The following is a 22,346-nucleotide window of genomic DNA, read 5'->3' as shown; positions in this document are numbered from 1 at the left end:
AGCCACCCCATTATTTTCCAGTTCTTGGGTACCACAAAAAAATTGCTATAATTAGCTTTGTACATATAGTACCTTCTTCTCTTTCCCTGGTATCTTTGAGGTTTAGGCCTAGTGGTGGCATTGCAGGGTCAAAAAGAATATACAGTTTAGTAACATTAAGGGAATAATTCCAAATTCCTTTCGAGACTGGCCATATCAATTCACAACTCCACCAGTAGTGCTTCAATATATCTGTTTTCCCTCAATCTCTACAACATCTTTTTTTTTTGGTCAGTTTTGCCAACCTAAGGTGTGTTAGGTAGAATCTCAGAGTCAAGTCAATATCACAGGCATTTGTTAAATGCTTACTATGTACCAGGCACTATGTGAAGCAAAAAGATAGTCCTCTTTCTCAAGGAGCTTACATTCTAATGGATGATAACAACATAGAAAAGGAAGCTCAAAAACAGGGGGTGGAAAAGCATCATGGAGAAAGAAGCCCAGAAAATCAAGAATTAAACCATGGAAAGAATTGAAGGAGTAATGGCTCACCTGGGGGCCCTTTCTTAAAATGGGGGTTCCTGAAGGAAACAGCCAGTCACAGGAAAGGGCTGTGGAGGTGGAGGGATCTTCCAGGATGAGAAGGCTGTTGGAGCATGGTGTTAAAGGCAGCTTCCAGAATGAAAAGGCTGCTTGGGAATGGTAAAAATGGGGCCCAGAGAGGAATGAAGGGAGTTTCTTTAATTTGCATTTCTCTAATTATTAGTGACTTGAAATATTTTTTAATATGGTTATCTTGTATTTCTTCTCTTGAGAATTACCTTTTCATATCCTCTGACAATTTAACAACTAGAGAATGGCTTTTAGGGGCAGCTAAGTAGTATAGTGAATAGAGTACCAGCCCTAGAATGAGGAGGAACTAAGTTCAAAATCGGCCTCAGACACTTAATACTTACTAGCTGTGTGACTCTGAACAAGTCACTTAACCCTGATTGCCTTGGGGGTGAGGGGGGAGAGGGAGAGAGAGAGGCTTTTATTCTAATAAATTTGAGTTATTTCTTTATATATCTTGGAAGTGTGATTTATCTAAGAAACTAGCTGTAAAGATTTCTTTTCCCCAGTTAATTGTTCAATTATTTTCCTTCTAATCTTATCTGTATTGGATTTGTATGTACAAAACCTTTTTAATTTTATATGATCAAAATTGTCCATTTTTTCTTCTATGATTCATGAACTCTTCTATCCATACTTCTGAAAAATAATTTCTTCCTTTCTCCTCTATTTTTTTTATGATGTGACTTTTTATATCTTAGTCATGTATTCATTTGGAGTTTATCTTGAGGTATTGATCTAAGCCTAATTTCTGCCAGATTGCTGTCCTCTTTCCCCGGCGGTTTAGATGGCTTTGTTTTATCACATGAGAACAGTTCTCTAGGAAAAAAAGAAATAATTTCTAATTCCTAGTATGATTATAGGAAGAAATCATTCTAACAGGGAAAAATAGGTAGGACTAGAGTTTCCAGGGAAACTCTGCCTTCTCCTGAGGTTCCTCAGCTGTTCAGGTAAAAGAAATCTACTCCTCAGATGACCATTTGGCTAGGACTTTGTTATCTTCCCACACTGTACTCATCAGTTGTTTACCAGCCCTTGAACAGTGAATTCTCTTGGGGGGAAGGGGAGGAGCGAGGTGGGGGAATTGGCAAAATGAATAGCTCAGGCTGACTGGTTTCTGCTAACTTTCAGGTTTCATTAGGACTGCCATTCTCTTGTTCCCTTTCAGAAGGATGAGACTCACAGATGTCATCCATCCTCTTAGGAAAAAAGTCAGATTCCAAGGTATAGGAATCCCTTTGTTTTTATGTAATTGAGCACTAGACTAGGAATCAGAAGACCTTTTCAGGTCCCAGTTCTGCCAGTTACACCCTTCTTTTAAACCTCTTTTCTAAGGTGTGAAGTCGCAATAATAATTCCTTCTACCTGTCTGCCTCACAGAATTATTGTAGGCATCAAATGAGATAATAAATGTAGAGCTATTAAGTGCCATGCCAGTGTTACTCGTGAACTCACAGAATCAGAGTGGGAAGGGGCCTCAGTGACCATCTAGTCCAAGTGATACTCTCAAGTAATTCTAATCACAACATACCCAGGTGGTCATCGGGCCTCTGCTTAAAGAGTGAAGGAAGACTGGTCATGTCTCTACAACTATTTCACTTTTGGACAGCTCCCATTCTTAGGATGACAACAAATCTAAATTTGCCTCTTTCTACTCACTATTCCTGGTTCTGCCCTCTGGGACCAAACAGAATACATCTAATCCCTCTTCCGCATATCAGCCCTTGAAGACAACTATCATGTTTCTCTCTTTTAAAAAATATTTTATTTTTTCCCCAATTACATGCAAAAACAAATTTTTTCAATTTTTGAGTTCCAAATTCTCTCCCTCCCTTTTTCCCTCCCCCCTTACTAAGAAGGTAACAATTTGGTATAGATTATACACATGTAGTCATGCGAAACATATTTCCATGTTAGTCATGTTGTAAAAGAAAATGTAGACAAATCCCAAGAAAAAAAATTTTTTAAGGTAAAGAAAAAGTATGCTTCAATCTGTACTCAGACTTTATCAGTTCTTTCTCTGGAGGTGGATAGAATCATGAGTCCTTTAGAATTGTCTTGTATCATTGTACTACTGAGAATAGCCAAGTCATTCACAGATGATCATCATTCAATTTTGCTGTTTCCTGTTTTTCTTAACTCTTCTCCACACTAAACATCCTGAGTCCCAAAAAATTAGTTTCTCATTCATTGAAAAACGGTAAATAAATATGTATGAATGTAAGAAATATTGACTGGAAAAGTCAAAGAAGCATAGAAAGATATAGGAGGCAATACAAAATAAAGTAAGAAAAACCAAGAAACACAAAGATAAAGCTGACAAGGGAAATGAAGCACAACAGAAAGGGTATTTTTAGTTATATTGCACCAGCCTCCTAATTGTTTTCCTGCTTCAAGTCTCACCACTCCAATCTATTGCACATATTATTGCCCAAGTAATTTTCTTTTAGCACATATCTAACCATGTGACTTCCCTACTCAATCAACTCCAGAGGATTCCCATTGCCTCTAGGATAAAAATTTAAACTCCTTTGTTTAGCATTTGAATTCCTTTACAGCCTAACCCCAACCTATCCTTCCAGCTTCACTGTACACAACAACAATAATAACTAGCATATAACACTTTAAGGTTTGCAAGGTACTATGTATTTTTTAACTAATTTGATCCTCTCTGCAGCCCTGAGAGGTAGGTTCTATTATCATCTCCATTTAACTAAGTAAGAAACTGAAGCAGACAAAAGTTAAGTGACTTGTCCAGCATCACACAGTTAATAAGTATCTGAGGAACTCAGGTCTTCTTAATCCCAAGTTTAATACTCTATCCTCGGTGCCACCTAGTTGCCTGCACTCTGTAATGTACTCAAACCGGCCCTTTCTCCTCATCTGCAGCACTCCATTACCCATCTTCCTGCTTTTGTTCTAGTTGTCCCTCATTCTTGCAATGTACTCCCTCCTTTCTTCCATGTCAGAGTCCCTTTCTTTCTTTAGTCACCATCTTCTGTAATAAGGCTTTCCCGATCCTCCAATCGCTAGTGACCTTCCTCCCAAAATGCCTTATATTTAATTACTTTGTGTATTTTTTTATTTATTAACTTTATATTTATGCTGTTTCTGTATGTTCTTGTCTCCCATTAGTAGAGATTGTTTCATCCTTTGTACTTGTGGCCTCATGTAGCAGCAAGCACTCTAGCATACCCAGGATGGCTACTATCACAGATTCTTTTATCTTCTTTTTTAAAGGAAAGCAGCTCAAAAGGGGTTCACAATCTTAGTTTAATCAAACCTATATCATTTACCTAGTTCAGGGGGAAAAGTCAGCACCCTCGTGAATACAAACAGAAGTTACAAGCAAACAAAAAATAGAGACAGAGAAAATAACATAATTCAGCAGATCAACAGACAGGGCTTCCAGCTGTCTTACCATTACATCCATACCTAGTTAGTTACTAGAGAGAGAAGCACCAGCTTCTGGGTTTTCAAAGCCTGGGGGCTCAGTGGCTGCCCAGAGTCTCCTCTGGCCAAATCACACAACTCTTTCCAAAGTGATCCCCAAAGCAAAACTCACATCAGGGTATATATAGCCTTCTCCAGGGTCGGAGAATATCACAACCCTCGTGATCCACTGTCCAATCACAAAGTAGCAAGGTGTGGGCATTCCTGAAAAACAAGCCTCCCACCACAGGCTCCATATGACCATATCCAGCCTATTAGGGGACAGAGTATATTTTCAAATCAGGAAAGGTCCTGAAATTCACCTAGGCCTATCAAGGGGCAGAAGATCTTCAGATTCTCATTACTATTAAACCTTAGTAACTAGAAGAGTACCTGGAAGAAAGTAGATGCTTCAGCAATACTTCTTGATTGATCAGACAGAGAATCAAAGGCCGGGTTGAACCCTTGTTTAGGGGTGAATGGGTCAATGACAGTCCCAATTCTTATTTTGTGTCTGCTTGTTCTGTCAGTCAGTAAGCATTTATTAAACACTACGTGCACTGTTCTGCAACGTACATGCTTTGCACTAGAAAAGATAGAACATTGAATGACTCACAGAGAGTTAGGAGCGTCCTAAGAGAAGGAAGCCAATAAAATCAGGCAACTGGCCACCCTTGATGAACCCAAGTCACCTGGCTAAGGTGAATCATATCCTCAGGGCCTGAAAGGACTGACAAACATGAGCCCTGTCAGCTGTCTCTGGAAAATTATGAAAAACAGAAGCACATTGAGCTTAGAGAAGGGCAAGGGCTCTGATTTTCAAAAAAAAAGAGAAAAGAGCAGAGTGTGCAAACTAAAGGCCAGTGAGCTTGCCTTCCATTATTGGGGACATGCTAGAGTGAATCATTAAAGAAAGATGTATGGTGAACATCTAGATAGGAAAGCAGTGATTACAGAAAGCCAGCATGGCAGTTTCAGCAAGAACATGTCGTGCCAGACTAATCTTATTTTCTTTTTTTACAGGATCACTAAACTAGTAAATGAGAGGAGTAATGTAAATATAGATTACCTAGATTTTAGCAGAGCTTTCAATAAAGTATCCCATACTTTTCTCGTAGAGAAGAATGAGAGATGTGGGTTATACACAATGATACAATCAGTTGGATTCAGAACTACCATGTTTCCCCGATAATAAGACACTGTCTTATTATTTTTTTTTTTTTTGGAAAGAAATTGATGGGATGTGAGTCCCAAGGTTGATTTAATCTTGCAGGATCATGAGATTTCCCCATGATGAGGGAATGATGGCATGATAGAGAAGTTGAAAGAAGTCTAAAAGCAATGCATCTGGTGGGAAATAAGTCGTTAATGGTTTAATATTATTTTATCAAGAGAGATCTCCAGAGAAGTATGGGGAGTATCCTAAGAATCTGTTCTGCCTTCTGCTTTTTAACATTCTTGCCCATGAGTTTTATCAAGGTATAGATAGTATATTCATCAAATTTCTGGACGACACCAAGTGAGAAGGGATTCCTAATGCAGTGGATAACAGAGTCAGGATCTAAGTCAATGTTTTGGTTAGTTTTGCTGAACTATGTGTGGGGGTTTTCTTTTTCTTTTTTATTATCATGAATGGCTTTTTGGGTACCACAGGGGAAAGGGATATATTTGGAAATGAAAGTGATAGTGAAAACCAAAGCTAATAGATAAGTAAACATCCCCAATTCTTTCTGATGATTCTCATATGGCATGGACACAATGCCTGTTACTATCCCAGTTGCCTTCCTGGATGCTGTATAGTTTATCAATATCCATAAACCCAGAACTCACTATAATTCTCCATACATGGACCATGTACAGACAGACTATTTTCTTATTCCTGAAAGCCAGGTGTTTTCGTGAAGTGCAAGGCTCCATGAGTATCAGTGATGGGAGGGCTCTTAGGTTTGTAGATGTCAGAACTGGAAGGGACCTTACAGTTCATCTCCTGAAACCCTTTCATTTTATAGAGAGAAAAACTGAAACTTGGAGAGCTAAAGGATTCATAGACAGTTCTGGGCATAGCCAGGGCTGGAAGTGAGATCTCCTAAACTCCTCATCAAGTATTAGTCACACTAATCCATAAAAATCCATTTAAAAAAACTACCCCCATAAAAATGATAATACCCACCTTATAAGCCCTGGATTCCAGTCCTCTGGATTAGGCTGCATTACCTAAGAAATGTGTCAGCTTTTGTTTCATATATAGACAACTACTAAATGTCCCTAATACATTCTACTGTGACTGAATTTTGTTGAAAAATACACAGCAAAGACAGAGCCATGATGGCAGATAAATAGGAAGTAGTTCAGTCAAGCTCTCCTTTACAAAATTCTTCCAAAAAGATGTAGAAAATGCACCAGACTGAATCCTGAGGGGAAAACTCAGGGGAAAAAAAGTCACAGGGAGTTGTTTGTCCAGCCCACATCCGCATAGAGAGATGGACAGGAAGGTCTGTGGGGACAGAGTTGGATCAGGAACCCAGCATGTAGAGAGCATAGAATGGCTCTTTGGGTACCATGGGCTGGAAGAATATGCAAACAAAAGAAGCAGCCTATCGTAAAGAGCTATTGTGGTGGCAGGGTAGCTCAAGATACAAACTTAGAAGAAGAGAGTAACTCCAAAATATCTCAAAAGTAAAACACAGCTTGGGCAAAAATTCAACTAGACTTCCTAGAAGTAAGAATTAAGAAAAGTTTAAAATATTTTTTAAATGAAATGAGAGTACTAGATGGGACATGGAAAAGACATGAGAGTTATGAAAGAATAAGAAAGGGAGTTAACTTGGCACAAAAGGCACAAAACCTTGCCCAAATAACAAACTCCCTGAGAATTAGATTGTACCAAATAGAAACCAACGATTCTATGAGATAAGAAATACTAAAACAAAGTCAAAAGACTGAAAATATAAAAGAAAGTATAATTATAGTGTCTCATAGCAAAAATCCAGAATCATCAGAGTATCTGACCACCATGACCAAAACAAGAAACGTCATATTTCAAGAAATCTTAAAGAAAAATAAAAATCTCAGACCTCTTAGAACCAGAGAGCAAAGTGGAAATAGAAGAAATTTACTGGTCACCTCTGAAACTCCAAAATGAAAACTCCCAGGGACATTATAGCAAAATTCCATAGTTTCCAGATCAAAGAAAAAAATACTGCATGTAATTAGAAAGAAAGAATTCAAGTACCAAGAAACTACAGTCAGGCTACTAAAAGACAGCAGAGAATTTAGAATACAGTATTGCAGAAAGCAAAGGATATGGGCTTACGAAAAAGAATAATTTATGAAGTAAAACTTAAGTATAGGTGCTGCAATGGGGGAAATGGATCTTTAATGAAATAGAGCACTTCCAGACATTCCTGATGGAAAGCCCAGAATTGAATAGAAGTTTAAACACAAGAGGGAGGAGAAACTTAAAAAGGTAAATATGAGTGAATAATCAAAAGGGACTAAACAAGAATTAAACTACATATTCAAATGGAGAGATGATACATATATGTCTTCTGAACCATATATCATCACCAGGGGATCAAGGAGAGAGTCCAGTCACACAAGACCTGGGAATGATTCTGTTATATGTCTTGTTGATGTTAAGAAAAAAATGGATAGGAGGAGAAGAATACACTGAGGTGGGGTGGAGGTAGGGGAGGCAATTAAGGAAAATTATCTCATATAATCAGAGTGTGTAAGTAAACATCTGTACAAATAGTGGAGGGTGGGGAGGGGAGTGGCTGACAAACCACTCTCATTTGAACTGGTCAAAAGAAGTAAGATTATACATACACATACACAGTTGGGTATAGAAATGCATTTCATTCAAAGAGAAAAGAGGGAAAAGGGAGAATGGGGAAGGGGACATTAGAGGGAGAGTAGATTAAGATCAGGCCTAAGCAAAACATATTGTAATGATATACAAATATTAATATGTATATGTATATAGCTCTTTTTGAGGTAGCAAAGAATGGGAATCTGAAGGAGACCCCATACATTAGGAGGGAAAGAATAAGCATTTATGTAGCACCTACTTTGTGCCAGCTACTGTGCTAAGCATTTTACAAATATTATCTCATTTGATCACTGGGAAATGTATGGACATGTTATAGTTTATAAATGTGATGGAATACAATTGTGCTGAACTCTAGCAGCATAAAGATCAATCAGGATTCCAGAGGACTAGTAATGAAACATGCTACCTACCTCCTGATAGAGGAACTCAGAATACAGATAAACAAATACTTTTTTGGACCTGGCCAATATGAAAATTTGTTTTGATTGACTATATGTGCTTGCAATGAGTTTTATTTTTCCCATGTTCTCAAGGTGGTCAGGGAGAGAAGGTGGATTTTGGCTGATTAAAACAATATTTTTTAAAAAAATAATAATGCATAAAGGTAAAAAGTTAGTGAAGCTAACATCACATCACAGAGCTGTGTGCTTATTGCATGAGATTGGAAGATGAGGAGAAGACAAATTACACATTAAGAGAAACACATTGGGGCGGCTGGGTTGTGCAGTGAGTGGAGCGCCTGCCCTGGAGTCAGGAGGACCTGAGTTTGAACCCAGCCTCAGAAACTTGGCACTTGCTGGCCATGTGACCTTGGGCAAGTCACTTGACCCCAATTGCCCTCCAAAAAGCCCAACAAATAAATAAAATTAATAAAAAAAGAGAAACAGATCAACTCCACATTCTCTATCCTCTAACAACTAGTTAATATCTAGTCATTGATATGACAGATCCCATAACTGCTCTCCAAAGTTATGTGTCTTCATTTATGTTTAGAAATTAAGTTCCTCCTTCTAAGGGTAATACTTTTTTTCCTCTTTGTCTGAAAACTGAAATGGCAGAGACACTTTTGCCTGCTAGTTAGAAATTGTTTCTGTTTATAAGAGACTTTGTATCTAAACACTGGTTGAAGAAAAGAATAGTCTTTCTCTCTTGACAAATGCAACAAGTACTTATTAAGCACTAGGCTCAGGGTACTCAGCTAGGCACTGGGTTGTTTGTCCTTCTGTTCTCAAAGAGGACCATGACATCAGGAAGGTGATGTCATGACTTGCAAGTGAATGGATTTAAGTGAGGCAAGGCCCTGCAGAGTCAGCCTGACTCTCTCTTCTGGAACCATTTGCATCCAGTGGCAAGATATAGATTAGGATGACTAGAGATGACCCTGGATGCAGTGGGAGACCTTGGCCTCTTTAAACTAAGGTCTTTCTCAGGTCTGTTTGTCTGAGACAACTCCCATTCAGTGATTAAGGCTAGGTAAGAACTGAGGCAAAGAGGGGCAGCTAGGTGGGGCAGTGAGAGGAGCGCTGGCCCTGGAGTTGGGAGAACCTGAGTTCAAATCCAGCCTCAGACACAACACAAAAACTTGCCGTGTGACCTTGAGCAAATCACTTAACCCCAATTACCCTCCAAAAAGAAAAAAAAAAGAATTGGCCTCTTTGACCTAGTTAAAAAAATTCAGTCTGGGAGGGGAAGACCTTCAGGGTCTCTGGCCAAAACAGAAGCAATTGCTATTTACTCTGAGCCATTAGAGCCCAAACAGTGACCAAATGAGGCTTAGGTTGGTAGGCACTGGGAATGCAAAGACAAACAATCCCAGTTCTCAAGGAGCTTACATTATACTAGAGAATTAAAGTGATGCTCCCAGCACAGAATTGTAGAAAGGCCAGAGCTGAAGGGGCCACATAGCATAGAATGTTAGAGCTGGAAGTTTTCTTAGTGGTAGATGATTTAGTCCAACCCTCTTCATTTATCATCCTGAAGTCCATTCTGAATCATCAAAGAATCAGTTATATTTTTTAGTGTATTTTCAATATTAACTGTAGTTGATCAAATTTTTTTTTTAAGTTGTAATCCAACAAGCCAGAAAATTGCCCTTTAAAAATATTTTCCCTTGTTTGGAACATCATCATATGTAAAGAATATATATGAAATTGAACTTCTGTTAGGTACTTTTAAAAAGTTGTTCACTTATTTTCAGTGGTCCGTCATGACACTCTTTGGGGTATTCTTTTCTTTTCCTTCTTCCTTCCTTCCTCCTTCCCTCCCTCCCTTCCTCCCTTTCTCTCTTCCTTTCTTTCTTTTTGGTGAGGCATTTGGGGTTAAATGACTTGCCCAGGATCACACAGCTAGTAAGTATCAAGTGTTTTAAGACCAAATTTGAACTCAAGTCCTCCGGATTCCAGGGCTGGTGCTCTGTGCACTGCACCATTTACCTGCCCCCTTTGGGATTTTCTTGACAAAGATACTGGATTGGTTTGCCACTTCCTTCTCCAGCTCAATTTACAGTTTACAGTTGAGGAAACTGAGGCAAAGAGGGTGAAGTGACTTGTCGAGGATCATGTAGGTACTGAGTGTCTGAAGCCAGATTGGAACTAAGGAAAATCAGTCTTTCTGATTCCTGGGCCAGCACTCTGTCTCCTACACCACCACTTTACTTTTTTTTTTTTAAGTGTGTATTAAGTTTAACATGGTAGTAACAAAATTGCCGTGTGTCTTAGTCCCTTCCTGATCTTCCTTCTGCCCTCTTTAGTGTATTTCTTAATGTTTCTTTTTTGTATCATTTTCACTACCCACCTCTGCACAATATAGAAACCTTCCTTGTAACAAATAAGTCTATCAAGCTGAACAAATCAGCAACGCATTAGCTTTTTCTAAAGCTGTGTATGTCATTCTGCAGCTCTTGTCTATATAGCCTCTCTGCTAAGAGATGGAAAGTGTGATTCATCCGCAGTCTCTGAAGTCATGATCAGTCATTTACTACACTGACGGGCATTCTGGAGTCTTTCAGGGTTGTAGCCTTTATGTTATTGTAATTGTTACATAAATTGTGATCCTGATTCTTCCTTTCATCCTGTTCTTTCTCTCATGCTTCATGTATAGTCACTCTTGGAGCCCAGTCATTCTTTTCTGTAGGACGCTACTTGAACTCATCATGGGGTCATTCTCTGGGGGCTTCTCTTCACACTAGTAAAACGTTTTGCAAAGCACTTTACTAACATTCTCATTGGATTCTCACAACAGCCATGTGAGTTAAGTACCACATTTTGCAAGGGAAGAAACTAAGACTCCAGATAGTTTAAGTGACTTTTATCTAAGGTCCTAAGATAAAGTGTGTCCGTGCTAGAGTTCTAACCTGTCTTCCTGTTGCCAAGTCCAGCACACTCGCCATTGCACTACACTGACCCTACCCATTGTATTTCTTCATTATGTATATTTTCTTCTGTTTGCTCATATCTCTTTTCTAAGTTTCTGTTTTAGCACTTGATACCAGGGCCAGGCTCCATCTTCTTGCACTCTCTTAGTTGGGTTGGAAAGGGTCTGTATGGTTCTTTCACCCCTATAGTTTGGATGTTACTACCACTCCAATTCTTTTTTTTCCAATGGAAAGGAGAAGATTTTAATTTCCACAGGAAGTATGGAGGGCTGGCCAGGGCATACCAGATCCACGAGGACAGTGGAGTAATGGGATGCCTTGAATGTGGCAAGCCCTGACACAGCCAGATGCTTCTTAGGGTGAGCCAACAGAAAACAGACTGTCCCAATTTTACATTTTCTGTAAGGGAAGAGATAGACAACCCACTTATTCCCCATCTCCCTATTCCCACCCCACCCCACCCCCATGATGGTTATTTTTCAGGAGCTGCTGGTGACCACATCTTGCTTATAGAACCTTGGTCTGAATTCTGAAATGGTTCAGTCTAAAAAGCCACCATTCCAGTAGAGATGGAAGTGCTCCCTTTGGATCTGGAGGGGGCTTATTACAGATCCTGGCTCCACATGTCACTCTCTGGGCCTGAGATTCCACCTTGGTAAAATGGGAGGGTCTCTAAGCCCTGTGATCTGATCATTACCTGACCCCAGAGAAACTGGTCATTTTCTTTTCCATTAAGAGTTGAATCTGAACATCTTTGTCATCACCTCAAACTGCTGGTTTGTTGGTGTTCCCATATAGGCTCAGCCCCAGGGTTTCCCCAGAGGTACCACGGGTTGGCCTTTCTATGGTGGGCCATCACATTTCACCAAAACGACTGCCCAAACACACAAAGTCAAGGCTACACCAAAGATAAGCTATATTACTTTAAGTCAATTCTGCCCCAGACTGCAATTTGGATGCCTCGCTAAGGCTGGTCTTGATCAGTAAGAGAATATGCACAATGTACAAAAAAGGCAACATTCAAAACCCTTCACATCATCTCATGAACAACACGGACAACTCAAGCCCTGGGAATCACAACACATGGCAAAAACATTCATTAAAATATCCATGATCAAATGAAAACACAATCTACTTTTGAAGAGGGAGGGAGAGGAGGCAACTGTGTCTACAATTTGACTTTCAAGTGGGTTGGGTCTTTTTCTTTGTGTGAATTATTACAATTTGTGGCAGGGAGTGTTGTGGTATTCAAAAATACTTTTATTTCAAAGCACCCACTTGATGGAGTCACCATATTATTTGGAATATGATTAGAGGACAGTCAAATGATGGGAAGAAGTGCCTTCCAGAGTGGAGGACAGCAAGTACCGAGAGTCAGCCCAGGAAGGTCAGTGCTGCCCCTCCGCCTGCCCACTGGTCCTCAGGGAGGAAGGCTTCCTGCCTGGCACTTGCTCAGAGGATCTTTTGGAGGATGGAATTGACCAATTCCAGGGATTCCTCTTTTACTAGGACGATATAAGAGTCTGTGTATTTTTCTAAGAGTTCATCCACATGATCATTGAGATAACCAATTTTCAGAATATTGTCCACGTTGACCACACCATCCTCCATCCTCAAGTCTCCCTGAGAATCTCCAAGGAGAAGGATTTTGCTGTTGTCTTTCAGCTGCTTAACGTACTATGTGCTTTTCAGGGTGCCATCATGCTTGTTGAATAGATGAATTAATTCTCCCTTAAATCTTTTAATCACCTTGTTGTTATCAAAACCCATGAAGTTACACATGACTTTGACAATGTTATAATAGATGCCAGCCTGGCAGATCACCTCTTCTAAGACATCTACAATACCAGTGGAGAAGATGAACACAGGGGTATTATGTTCTTTGAGTTTGTCAAAGAAATGTTCATAGCCTTCCTTGAGCATCACGTCAGATTCTTCCACAATTTCTTGAAGTTTGCTCTTCTGCAGTGCCTGCTCCACCAACAATGTATGTGATTTTGTTTACCATTCTACTGTGTAAGGGTATTTCTCTTCTATGGTAAGGACTAGATAGATTTTAATAGCATAGTATTTTTTCCTTTAGTTGTAATAACTTCTTTCGACATTCATCTGTAACCAGTTTATAGTTGTCAATGACATTATGACATGTTGGACATCTTTTTCCATTGTAGAAAAATCTGCTTAATGTCATATCAGAGTCTGTAATTATCTGGAGTATGGCGGCTTCTCCTTTAATCAGGCCACAGAGGATCTATTCCACTTTGGCTGGATTCTTGACATGAATGGTGGTTTTCTGGAATTCTGGCATCATTTTCACAAGTATGTTGTACTCTGGGTCATTCATGTCTCAGCCATCTGACCTTCATTTCAATGATCTTGGCCATGAGTAGGTACTGCACCAGCCCAGCTACCACGGCACACACACTGGCCCTCACCATGGCACCCATCTACACCATGGCTGACTGGTCCTTCTGGCCACAGCCTGGAGACACCTCTGGGAGGAAGCACAAAAACCATGCCCCTCCCACCCCCACATGGAGCTCCGTGGCCCCCACTCCAATTCTTGATACAGTGCCTGGTAGTAGGCCCTACCCTCTGCCACTGGCCTTAGCTTCTGCATCCGTCTCCTGGTGACCCAACATAGCTGCTGGTCTCACCTCATCTCTGTCTCTACCTTGTGTAATCACCAACTGTGGGTTCCATCCTGAAAGGAAAAGTAACATCCAGCTCAGGAGTGAGTTCCATCCCCTGAGAGGCTCCACAGAGATCATACTGATCTCAGTCTTCCTGCAAGGACCCTCACCTTGATCCCAATTTTCCTCAATTTTTGCCAAACTGCAAATTGTTCCTAAACTATAAATCAATCCCTCACACTCAGAAATCCCCAAATTCTGAGACTGCCGTATTTCTAGATAAAAAGCTTTGAGGGAGAGAAATCATCATGTCATGGAAAGATGTCAAGATACTGTTCCTATCCTGGCTCTGCCATTTATTCAATATGTGATGTTGGTTACACTTTGTGCCTTAGTTTTTTCTTGGGCAAAATGAGAGGAAGAGACTTTAAGGTCCCTTTCAGGTTTACAATTCCATGGCTGTCCATGCCAACTCAGCCTGTTAAGATCTGCCAATTTCCCAGACGGAATGCTGGCAATCTATACTAGGATTATTAAAGACATGCAATTTCTTATAGACTTAAAAGGGAAAGGAAAAATAACAACTCAGATAGTGAGCACATTTACAAGTGTGTGCGACTGTAGTCCCCTGTCTCCCTGTTTGGGAAAAGGCAAGGGTGTTTAGTTATCTGACATCTGGAACCAGTGTTGGGCATGCATTTAACGTGAGCCAGCTGCCTTGGAGTATTCTTTTCCTTTACATTAGGGAAGTCATTATCTTTTTTCCTCCTGGTTCTTGCTTTCTTTGTTCTGCCTCCTAAAAGTCTCTCTTTGTTACTCAGCATTTCTCATGGTCATAGTTTCTTGTGACATAATATGACAGAATCACAGAATTTTTGAGTTGGAAAAGACCTCAGTAGCCATCTGGTACAAAGCATACTTGGAGAATCCCTGTTAGAACATACCTCATAAGTACGTGGCCATCCAGCCTCTGCATGAAGACTTCCAGATATCAGACTTGGAGTCAGGAAGACCTGAATTCAAATCTAGCTCAAAACAGTTATACAGCTATGTTACCCTGGGCTTAACACTTAACTACTGTCTGTCTCAGTTTCCTCATCTGTAAATAGAGATAATAACAGCACTGACTTCCCAGATTTACTGTGAAGATCAAATGAGATAACAAATGTACAGTGCTTTATAAATCGCTATGTGAATGCTAGCTATTATTACTTTGCTCTTTTCCTTTTTTTTTTTTTTTTTTTTTGCTTTTTGGAGGGCAGTTGGGGTTAAATGACTTACTCAAGGTCACACGGCTAGTTTTTGTGTTAAGTGTCTGAGGCCGGATTTGAACTCAGGTCCGCTTAACTCCAGGGCCAGTGCTCTATTCACTGAGACACCTAGTCACCCCTGCTTTGCTCTTTTTCAATGGTGCTGATTGTTTTTGCCCACATCTAAGTGTTTCCTTGCATCAAACTAAATTTGTCTCTTTGTAACTTCTGCCCATTGTTCCTGCTCCTTCTGTCTGGGGACAAAGGGGAGGAGTCTAAGCCCTCTTCCACATATCTGCCTTTTTGAATATTTGAAGACAGTTCTCTGTCTTGTTCCTTTGAGTTTGCTCTTCTCCAGGCTAAATGGCACTGGTTGCTTCAACTGCTCTTCACGTAGCACGGACCCCAGGCCCTTTGCCATCCTCACTGACCTCCTCTGAATGCCCTCTAGCTTATCAGTGTCCCCCCTTGAACCGTTGTACCCCAAACCCAGCGTAATGCTACCCAGTGTGATCTAACCATGTCTGAAGGCATTGGGTCCATGACCTCCTTCTTCCTGGAAGCTTTGGGTCACTCTCAAGGCCATCCTAATATCACACTATTAACTAACATTGAGTTTACAATCCACCAAGGCCCTCTCATGTCCTTCTCTTAGTTCAGCTGTTCCCCAACCAATGGACAGCTAGCTACTTTGTCTCCAGGTTTTTGCTACCTTAAAAGTAGGACTTGGATTGTTTGAATATCTTTCTTACTGACTGACCTCCTTGGTGTCATGCCTAGTAATCGGATCACTAGGTCAGAGGGTATAAATTGTTAAATCACTTCTCTCACATGATTCCAAATTGTTTTCCAAAGCAAATGGAACAATTCCTAGCTCTGCCAACAGGACATTGGTGAGCTGTCCTCTCAAAGCCACTCTAACACTGTTTTCTTTTCTTTTCATCTTTGCCAGTTTCATACCATAAGGAAACAAAAATCCACAGAAGTGACGATATGAGTTGCCCAGAATCACACAGGTAGATGGCAGAGTTGGAGCTCGATCCCTCTGACTTCATAGCCAGTTCTCTTGTCACTATGCCAGACAGGCTGCCCCACTGAAGTATGGCTTGGTTCACCTGGAGTCTATACTGGCATGGCAGCTGCTAGGCACATACCTTTGGTTAAGGTTTACCTTTAGTAAGGTATGATGGCGGCAAGATAGGGAGTTTTTACTTCAATGAAGTCTGTCTCTTCTTTGTATATGTTACGTACTGCAGACTGACGGGAGCCAGTTTCAAAACAAGTCCTTCATGCAGTGAAAATGTTCCCCTTTTAAAATGTACTCAGTGGAAAAAGCTACCTCTTTTATTGCCAGTATTTATGCCCTTAATTGAGGAGCTCCCACGTTCCCCCCACTGGCTTTGTGGCTGGACTGTGGGAGCTCTTGGCCCCATGCAGGTCGTTCATAGTGCAGACCCAGCACACAGGTCACATTATTGCAGGCCAAGTTTACAATGTAATCTGCAGCCTTTCAGGCCCCTAGCCTATGTCTCCAGGAGGGAGGCATGCATTGTTCTTTCTGTTTTATAGACCTGGAACCTGGGGCATGGTGTATGAGCTCAGAGCCAGGCCCAGCATACCTTTTCCAATCTACCAGCCATGGGGTTTCTTGCTAACCGCCAGCCAAACAAAATGGTCTTATTTGAGGAAACATCTTGTCAAGATCTTTGAGTTTGTGAGATCTCCTCTTCCCAGGATCTTTACAAATGGAAGACAATTTTCTTGTGGGGCTAATTTAGACACAATTGTCTTAAATATGAATGAGTGAATGAATGAATGAATGGACAGATAGAGAAATGAATGAATAAACATTTATTATGTGCCAAGCACTGTACTTAGTTCTAGTGATACAAATGAAAAAGCAGACATTCCCCGACCTCAAGAAGCTTACATTTTAATGGGGAAGACAATATACATAGGGAAGTGGTGACCAAGGAGTGGCACTTTGATCAAGAAAGTTACAAGGATGATGACTGGGACCTTAGGGGAGTGGACAGTAGATTGGCACACTCCATCCAGGAATAATGGCAGAACTTATTTGGTCATAACTCCAGAGCTAGAAAGGTGGTGGAAGAAGGCAGGGAATCAGTGAGGTTGTAGAAGAAGTGGCCAGAGAGAAGGGAATGAAATGAAGCCTTGTACTGGGGCTGTCCCAAGTGGTCACCCATTAGGAGAATGGGACCTCAGGGTGGAAGGCCCTCTAGGGCAGAATTTCTTCATCGTGTGTGTGTGTGTGTGTGTGATGTTTGGTATATAGGATTACAAAAGAAACCAATTATATTGAAATAATTATCAAAAAATTGTTTTAAAGGAAACAAACCCATACACCACTAAAAGTAGGCCGTTTTCTTTTATCACCAATATGCATGACCTTTGGTTAATAATTTCCTGGGCCTCAGTTTCCTCATTTGTAAAATGAGGAGCCTCGATGAGAACACTCCTAATGTCCCCTTCTAGTTTTCTTTTTTGTAAAGTTCTCCCACCCCTGGCAACCTGTACTCTAAAATACAACCCATTCCTGTTGAAGAATCCTGGCCACAACATACCTAGCAAACAAAGTTGTTAACGATGCAGGCTCTCTGGGATTTTGCCATAGGATTATGATCAGTTTATTGGGATGTGTTTGCTCTCTAAAGTGACTGATCCCTCTCCCCCCTCTCATCCCTCACCTTGCGTCTTTCGGAAATGCAGAGTGTATCTGCCCTCAATCACCACCATGTTATGGTTCCTGTGCTACCTTGCAGGCAATAAACATTTAAACTTTTTTTATGTGCTAGACTTAGGAGACAGCTAGGTGGTACCATGGATAAAGTGCTGGGTCCCGAGTCAGGAAGATCTGAATTCAAATCCAGCCTCAGACACTTACAAGCTGTGTGACCCTGAACAGATCACTTAACCTCTGTTTGCCTTAATCCACTGGAGAAGGAAATGGTGAACCATTCCAGTATTTTTGCCAAGAAAACCCCATAGATAGTTTGGGCCACGAGGTCACAAAGAGACATGACTGAATACTGAACAACATTGTACATTATAACTAGACACTGTGCTAAGATTTGGGGATAGAAATACAAGCGAAAATAAAAACAATTCTGCTTCCAAAGTGTTTTGACTCTGATTGGGGAAGATGATACATAAAAGGGAGCTCGAAAGCCCAGGGTATAGGATGGATACCTACTGACAGGAGCATGGTGGCAAAGTCCAGAGAGTCCAAAGCACAGGCAGGAGAGGAAGGAAGGATGGCCCTCCAGGGCTGCCATTTAAAAAGGAGGAACTCAACAGAGACAGAAAGAAACCAGGGAGGAGAAATGTCCAGAGTGAGAAGGCCCCTTCCTCTCCTCTCCCTTACTGCACTTTCCTATCATGGCTTCATCTGTTGAGGAACCATCCTAGGGGCCATCCTACCCACTCCCTCACAAAATGCCTGCTTGCCTCTGTGCTACTGGCTGTTGTCTTGGGGTTGCTCCTGAGCCTTGATGCTCCTCCCTCACACCTTAAAAAGCACCACTCTGAGCTGTTCATGTTTATGATTCAGCCTTGCCCTTTTACTCTGTGGGGAGTGACGCCCTGACCTCTCATTAGCCTCCTTTCCTTCCTCTTTGCCTCCCCTGGCTGAGGCTTCTCAGCTGCTGGCCATACAAGGGCAGTGGGGGTGGCTGTGTAGGCAGAGGGTTTCCCGACTCCCTAGCCTGGGTGCTGATACCGCCCACTGACGTCCCTGCAAGCTAGGTGCCAAGCTGTTTGCCTAAGCCATCCTCCCAGTGCAGAGCTGGGAAAAAACCCCCAATGCTTTTTGGGTTTTCAGCTCTCTTTGCTAAACATAATAGCAACAACAACAAAGGTTATTGCATGGATGGAAAATCCCCTGCAAAAACACCCAAATGTTTCTAGAGGAAAGGGGGACCTGTGCTCACCCTCCAGGGACCAGAGAGTCATTTAAACTGGATAGAAACAGCCATGTTGGCAGCCAGCTGAACTGACTTCATGATCATACCCTTAATTCATCACAGGAAATCTGGCCTCATTAAATACTGTTCAAACCAAAGGTATATAAACTAAGCTCAGACTCTTAAGTGACTGAGGTGGATTTTTTTTTTTAACCAATGAAATCAGAACTTATCCTCTATGGTCCAATGAATCACATGACTAAGGAGATAGTGTCAAGTCAAAGGACCTGGGTTTGAATCCCAGCCTTGCTGCTTACTGCTTATGTGACTTTGGGTAAGTCACTTTCTCTATTTGAGGCTTTTCATCTATAAAATGAGGGTGTGGATTAAATGATCTCAGAGTTCCATTACAGCTCTGAATTCTGTGATCCTGTGAGTGATGTCCTTTTCCAAATTCTCCTCCTTGGGAGGCCCTACCACACATTCCCATGAGGCTGCCTGTCCTCAGACTATGTCTGGCCTCCTTTGGGAAAGATATTCAAGGCCATTTTATAGGATGTTAGTCTAATTCTCCTTAGGATCACAGAAGCATATTTGAATAAATATCTTAGGACTCTTCTACTCCAACCCCCTCATTTTGTAAATGCTTCTCAGAAAGGTTAAGTGATAAGCCCAAGAGCACACAGCTACTAAGTAGCAAAGAGAGTATTTGAATTTCCTGGCTCCCAGTGTCCCCCTAGTCTGTCATTCTGCTCCGTAGTCAGTCTTTGACCCCCACCTTGATCATCATGCTTGGTTTTGAATGCCTTTCCCCATTTCTCAGTCAGATCAACACCCCACAAGGAGCAAATTTGCCTCTAAGTGAGGAAATTACCAATAATTTTAGACTTTGCGGGAAGGAGTTGTGCCTTTACCGTTTATTATTGTTGTTTGTCCTTCATCCTCAGAGGATCATGAATGACATCAGAGAGGTGATGCAAGTGAATTGGGGTTAAGTGAGGGAGGGATGTGCAGTCACCAACCTCACTTTTTCTTCTGGAGCCGTCTGGATAAGAGGCCATTCTCTGCCTCATTTCTTACCTAGCCTTAATCACTGAAGAGGTGTTGTCTCAGACACACTGAGACCTGGGAAAGACCTTAGCTTAAAAAGGCCAAGGTCTCCCACTGTATCCAGGGCCATCTCCAGTTATCCTGACCTGTATCTCACCACTAGACCCAGATGGCTCTCCTTATTGTAACCCTTTAATAAATACCCCTTTCTAAAAGCTACTTAGGACTGGCCAACTCAACTGATTCCCAACTGATAATCTTAAGGTGAAGAACACCGGTGGGAACTTGAGCCAATGCATTCTAGAATTAGTCCTAACTGTTCAAGAGCCCTTAGAAGCCTGTGAGTGATGGACTCAGTCTCTGGTGAGCCAGTTCTCATGAGTGGGAATGGGAACTGGGATATGGATTCTCGGAGCTTATTTATATGGTTCCACTGGTGTGTTTGTTGAAAACTCATACTCTGGATGAAGTGTCTGGATTAAAGTCTAGTGACAGACTAGTCCTGTGTCCTCTCAGGACCAACTCTGCTACATTCAGAGAGGCTTATCAACAGAGCCTGTGACCACAGCAGCTCTTGAAGAGCTTCTTTTAAAGCAGAAATTTGCTACCTGTATCCGTAGAGGAAGGCCCCACATTAAGGAAGCCACAGGTAGTGGAGTTCACCTTCCTCCTCATGAGAATAGGACAACTTAGATGCAATGTTAGTGTGCTGAGCTATGGGAGGCAGGACACTTCGGAGTTACGACCTTGGAAATATATCACCTTCTCTAGACCTTCATTTCTTCAGCTGTACAATAAAACTACACAGTCTTTAAGAGCCCCTAGAGTCTGTGGTCCTGGGACCTAATGATTCTTCCAACTAAGACATGACATTCAGTCCTGAGACCCCCTTCCAGTGCTGGGGCTTGAAGGGTTCACCCCACCTAGGTCCCAGAGTCCCAGAGTCTGATCATTGGAGGGACCCTTAGAGGCCATGGAGTCTGCACCACTCTGAGGCCCCTGGGGCTGTAGCCAGAAAAGTGAGCTCTGCTGATGCAGGGAGCCAGAGAGGCAAGTGTTAGGGAAGGGGAAACAACCACAGCAAACGTTTCAAATGGAGTCCCAAGAGAGGGGCTCTTACAGCTCATCAGCTCGTGAGCGTGAGCGAGAGAGGGAGTGCAGTGAGGTCATGGGCCCAGCCTCCCTGGGTATTTCTGTGCCTGCCTTACCTGGTTAGAACCGTGCACATCCTTCTATGATTACCCACGTGATCTCTGAGGTTGCTAGTCACATGAAGCTATGGTCTTTATAAGGCCATTTAAAATTTGAGAGAAACTGTTGTTTTCCTCAGTCTCAGCCTTTTACTTGAGGAGCTGATGGGGTCGAGGTAAACTTTCCCATTATCTGTAATAAACAGGTTGCTTTAGTTCAGTAACAAACTACTTAACCTTACAGATACTGCTAAACCTGAATAGATGTGGAAAAATAAATTTGTTTTTTATTCTTTAGAGGAGCCTTATTGTGAACGAACACAGAAGAAGTTTCCTTGTATTCTGACGTCCTGTCATTAGCAGCAGACACTTAGGGGATTCTGCTGTAGGGAGGGCCCCATGCTGGGTACTGGTCTAGGGTGCCAGGAGGTAGGACAGAGCAGTAGCTCATATTTCTGTAGCTCTTAAAGGTAAACTGTGCTTACACCTCTGTGGCGTGAAGAATGAGACGTTTATCATCCACATTTCACAGATGAGAACACTGAGTTCCAGACGGGTTAAGAGCTTCAATTCAGCAAGCATTTCTTTATTAGCTGTGGCAGACACTACCCTAGGCACTGAGGATGCAAAAGCAAAAATACAGTCTTCAGGAGCCAGCATTCTATTGAGTGGGAATGCATGCGTAGAAAATTAAAGGCCAAATCTATGCAAAGTAATTTCTGTAGTAGCCTTTGGGGCCCCTGCTCTCCCTCCTCCCTCCCCCCCCCCCATCAGCACCCTCTGCCTCCATGCTTTCCGTAGGAAGTAGCACTTGCACTGAACTCCTGCAGCCGCTAGGGGCGCTGTGAAGAAGAGGTGAGGAAGGTGCTGGAAATGCCAAACAGGAAGATGTATTTAATCCTAAAGACAAGAGGGAGCCTTTGGAGCTTCTTGAGCGTGAGAAGGTCAGATCCCTGTTTGGGGAATGTCAGTCTGGCAGTCGCATAAAGAATAGATTGGAGGGGCGGCTAGGTGGCACAGTGAATAGAGTATCAGCCCTGGAGTCAGGAGGACCTGAGTTCAAATCTGTTAA

At 41.7% G+C, this 22,346-nt stretch overlaps 1 protein-coding gene and 1 pseudogene across 1 annotated transcript in view; one reads left to right on the top strand and one right to left on the bottom strand.

The window, feature by feature from the left end:
• Positions 1 to 22,346, top strand: part of GNG7 (G protein subunit gamma 7) — a 160,717-nt gene that overhangs the window by 6,386 nt on the left and 131,985 nt on the right. The window lies entirely within an intron of this gene.
• Positions 12,681 to 13,690, bottom strand: LOC138155232 (cytosolic 5'-nucleotidase 3A-like; annotated as a pseudogene).

The sequence above is a fragment of the Petaurus breviceps genome, unplaced genomic scaffold (genome assembly GCF_028583685.1).
Source record: "Petaurus breviceps papuanus isolate PSGF00001 unplaced genomic scaffold, PetGlider_PUasm1.0 108, whole genome shotgun sequence".
Lineage (NCBI taxonomy): Eukaryota > Metazoa > Chordata > Mammalia > Diprotodontia > Petauridae > Petaurus > Petaurus breviceps.
Note: the sequence above shows the minus strand (reverse complement) of the source record. Positions and strands in the feature narration are given on the sequence as shown.